The following is a 4,937-nucleotide window of genomic DNA, read 5'->3' as shown; positions in this document are numbered from 1 at the left end:
GGGGAAGGAGGGGACAGGGTGGTCTCTCTCTCACAGGATGCTTGATAGTTACATTTGCTGCTGGATTAAAAGAAATGCCTGCAAGACAGTTTTATCCTGGTGATTAAATTTAATCCTGTATAAAGAAGGGTGTGCCAATTACATTTCATGGCTTTGTTTACCAGATTCCAGAGAATTTAATTTTCAAACCAATCAGCATCAGATAGCCAAAATAACTTGCTGAAGGTTTGAATTGTTTTGCTATTAATTGGCTATTTTTGTGTTATGCTGTTCCTAACATATCCTCTTATATGTAATAGATGTCCAGTAAAGATTTCTTAGAACTAATTACTTTTTTGTGCAGCTGGAGTGGGAACCAAGGTAAAGCATTGCTGTCACAAATGCTCAGTGTTTACATGATTGGTTTATATCTCTCTATATAAAAGGCTAATATGCAAAGTGTCCCCCCTGGAGTTCAACCAGGAGAATGGGAATTTGATTGCTTGCTACGACGTGTGCTGACCATTGGGGGGCAGCACGGAACATGGCGGGTGACAAGCAGCGGCAGTGGTGGGGCCCTGAGGGAGCCAGGGAAGGAGGAGGCGGGGAGGCAGGGAGGCAGGGGAACCTGACTGGCCCTGATCATTGGCCAGGCCTAGGGATCCTACCGGTGCACAAATTTCATGCACCAGGCCTCTAGTTTATCAATAACTGAAGAACTAAAGCATATTCTTTGTTTCTTCTATACCAATTCTGTTAGTATTCCCTGCACATGTAGCCAGCCCTCATTGCTGCACTCAAATTGCTCATGACGTTATAAACTGTCCTTTGAGGGTGCCTTCTGTTTCTGATGCCCTGGCATAGAAGGCAGAGTTGGGACTTGCTAGACGTGTCAGGGCCGGTTCCCGGTAAGGAGATCCACAATCAGGTTTATCGGAAGTAGACTTGTAAAGAAGTGAGGGGCCCAGAGAGAAGCTGGACTGGGATGTTGTTGCAACCAAGGCCTCAGCTGGTTGGCAGGCCACGGAGCTGGGCAAGCCACTCAGAGTTGTCGGAGACCAACATGAGGGGAACAGGGCTGTGCGCCCATCATGGAGGCAGGCTGCCCTTGGAGATGGGGTGTACTTTTGGATGGAGCAACTCTTTTTGCCAAAAGCCATTCCCAGAGAGCAACTGAGGACAGCTGGGGGCAGGAGGCTCTCTGTTGGGAAGGGTGGCACACCCCAGGAGATGAGACAGGTGCAAGAGGGACTCGCAGGAGGGGTTATAATGACAAATCCTAGGACTCTATGCTCCTAAGAGGGACGTGAATAAGGAACCGGGTGAAGGCGAACCAGTGGATTGCAGGTCTCTGAGGGGTAAGAGAGAAATGGCGCAATCCCGCAGCTCCCATGCACTCTGCTCTCTCTGAGGAAGTCGCGCTGGAGCTGGAGACTGCAGGGGAGTGTCAGGGCTGCTAGCGATGATCAGCGCTGGGCCTGGGGTGAGCTGGTCGGAGGAGAGGTGAGCGAATGGGAAGCACCACTTAAAGTGACAGTAAAATTATGGTTTTAAAGACTATGAAAATACTTTCAAAAATTTAAAATAGCTGTTCTCACGTGGAATTTGAGAAAAGGCCACTTAGAAAAGTGGATGGAGGAAGACAATGAATATGGGTTTTGTTTAAAACAAGACCACCAGTTTGGTTGGATTGAGGTCTTCAACGATGAGACTTCTTAGCCGAGAACAGCTCTTCCAGCTGAAGGCCGAGGCCCTCTGTGCGCTGCCGCTGCGGCCGGAGCGCTGAGCTGGAAGCCAGGCCGTCAGGACACTGGCCCCTGCCGGTGCGGCCCTTCTGCCTGGGAGGTTCCTGTAACCATCTGCACATGCTCGCTGCTCACGCTGCCCGGCCGGCCAGCTGTGGCTGCCAGATGTCTGACCTCCTCTCGGGGGAGCGCTGGGGATCACCCTCTGCCCGAGGCTCGCAGCCTTTTGTGTCGTTCTCGGAACCTGGTCTCGGCTCCCAGCTACCAGGAAGAGGCCCGCTTTGATCATGCTTGGCTTAAGGAAGACCATTGAGCTCTGGCAAGTGCTGTAAATTTTACTTTGGACAGAGCATTTGAAAGGCTAATGAATGAAACCAAATTCATAGAATCTTATTGTTTTTTGTATATTTCTGGGGGAAAAAATCCCACCGCTTGGTCATACATCTAGTGATCTAGACCCCCCTGGCCCTTGGTGTCTATTTCTGTCTTTTTTATTTCTGGGTGCAACTCTTTCATTTATTTTTCCTCTTATGCTGTTTTTCCCCCTTCAGCATGCAGAGTAATCACTATTTTGGATAATGAATCATCTTTTTTCCTCCTCTCTCCTCTCCTTCCTCTTTTCAGGATAACATCTCCCTGTTTGTCATTCTCTTTCCTGAACAATCCCAATGTTTAGTTTCCTAGTTAAGACTTTCTTTGTCAGGTCTGTCTTAGAATGCCCATGTCTTCCCCCGTAGCCAATGGCGCAGTTTGAGGGGGGCGCTGAGGCAGGCTCCTGCGCTTTGCAAGCGTGTTTTTGGTCCCTTGAATTGGAACCTTTAAGAGAAGCTTAAGTCAGTTTGTATATGGTGTTCACGTGGCTTGGTCTGATTGTAATGATTCCCCGTGGCTCTAGGGATGTTGGTGGACAGTCACTCATCTCACCTTCATCATTATTGTCGATACCAAATATGCTGACTTTCCTCAGCTTGTGGGAGAGAAAGGAGGCCCTTTCTTCAAATAGCACATTCCTTGGCCTAATCAATGCTGAGGGCAAACCTGATATGAAGACTGCAAATGTACATTCCCTGAACTTGGTGTCTGGAATTCCAGGACTCCTTTGCAAGTAGAGTTTTGAGAATATATATTTGTCTTAATTGTTATACAACTAATTATTATTATTCAGTTAATTAAAATTTTGAAGTATTTCTCTGATTATAAAATTCATAAATGGTAATTGCAGGAAAATTAGAAAATAATGAAAAGCATAAAAAAGAAAATAAAATTCACCCCTATAGAGCTCATAAACTTTTATTCTCTTCATATTATGAACAATTTCTCATATCGTTAAATGTAAGATAATTTTTAAAAATCCCCTCCCCGATTCTGTAAGATCATTTTTAAATGACAGCATACTATTTGATTAGATGGTTAGCCATAATTTATCTGAACATTTCTCATTCTTCTATGTATTGGCTGCTTTGAATGTTTTATTACCATAAATAATGTTGCCATAAAGACTGAACATCTTAGTAGAAGATGGGGGCAAAATTCAAAACCAAATTTAGAAGATTTTACCAACTTTAAAGAGATTTCATTACCATTTTTGGACATTGTGGGGGGTGTCTTTTTCATTTCTCCTTTTCTTCTGGCTCATACAATCATTACAAAGATTACATGTGGACTATTCATCCCCAACATTTTATTGATGCCAAAGACTTGAAGGCACAGGGAGGGCCGAGGAAGGTCTCTGTGTTCTCACCAGCTAACCCTGCCCAGGCGCTCAGCGTGTCTCCACAGTCAGGTACTTTACTGAAAGCAAAAGAAGGTGGTCATTCTCAACTCCGTCTGGACTTGCATCGCCCGACCCCACAGCCCATAACCCTGTCATCTAAATCCTGAGCCAGACTCTTCTCTCGAGTCTATAAATCTGCGTGTCACCACCGTTTCTCAGCACTGCATTTTCTGTTGCCAGGAACATAAAGACAGAGGTCCTCATTTCCTGTGGCCGTAGATCCTTCTGCTCGTCTCTCAAGGGATGACCCAGGGTGATAATTCTTTATTTCCCCTTTAATGCATCCTCATCCTTGTACAACTCAGTTCATTTCTTCTATAACGTCCTCTATTCTTCCAAAGCAGAGTTAACGATCCTCTCTTTTATTCTCTCATTTCTCATTGCATAGTACATTAGCATGTGGTGTGATGATTATTCATTTATCTGCCCTTGCTTTTGTCATCAGAGGCCACTTCTGTCTGCCCTGAGCCTGCCAGGGTACGTGAGGATTTGTTAAGAGTATGAACGAGTGCTTAGCTCTATTAGAGCCTGTTTGTGTACAACTCATAGGACGCTCAAAGGGGACATAGACCCTGTGAATGAAAGGCACTTATGTTTATGGTGGCCATAACCCTTTTCATTTTCAGACGACTTGTAACTTCCCAATGTGGTAAGATCAAATTCAAAGACTTTCACTAGGTGTTTTAAGCTTTTTGCGCGTGGGCGCTTGTACTTCTGTAAGATCTAATGACTTATCTTGTGAGTGGAACGTTGGCTTATTTTCCATCCTATGTGAGTCCACGACTGGACCGTCTGCTCTTGAATTCATGCTAGTGGATGGGAACACTTAGGGCTGGGGTATTCCCCTGGGTTATCTCCTTCCTCCCGTCCAGTATTTCTCTGAACTCCTCCTGGTGTTTAAACTCTGCACAAATGGGCCTGTGGACGGTGTGTGTGAGGAGACAATGAACCAAGAACAGCCTCAAATAATTAGTATTAATCTTTCCCATCAATTGGGACTTTAAATTCCACCACAAACATACTGCTTTCCCTCTAGCATAGAAAATACTGACCCCCTTCAACGGGCCTCTTCGGAATGGAATTTTATTGAAACTTTGTGTTTTTGAGATAATTTTGAATAAATACAAGAGTATATTTCAAATGCATTAAATCATATAGGGAGCACATTAGCAGATGGAAACACTGAAGGTAAATGAATTGGTTTTCTAACTAAGAAAAGTAGAATGATATAATACTATTCCATATTAGACTATATGAATTGATGAGTAGTTCTTAAAATATTTTATTTTACAATATCCAATTCTTTTTTTTTAATTTTTTATTACAAAGGGTATTACATATGTGTCCATTTTCCCCCCTGCCCTAGACAGTCCCCTAGCCTCCCCTATCCCCCAGTGTCTTATGTCCATTGGTTATGCTTATATGCATGCATACAAGTC

This window comes from Myotis davidii, unplaced genomic scaffold (assembly GCF_000327345.1).
Source record: "Myotis davidii unplaced genomic scaffold, ASM32734v1 scaffold190, whole genome shotgun sequence".
NCBI lineage: Eukaryota > Metazoa > Chordata > Mammalia > Chiroptera > Vespertilionidae > Myotis > Myotis davidii.
The sequence above is the reverse complement of the archived record's forward strand: the minus strand, read 5'-3'. Positions refer to the sequence as shown.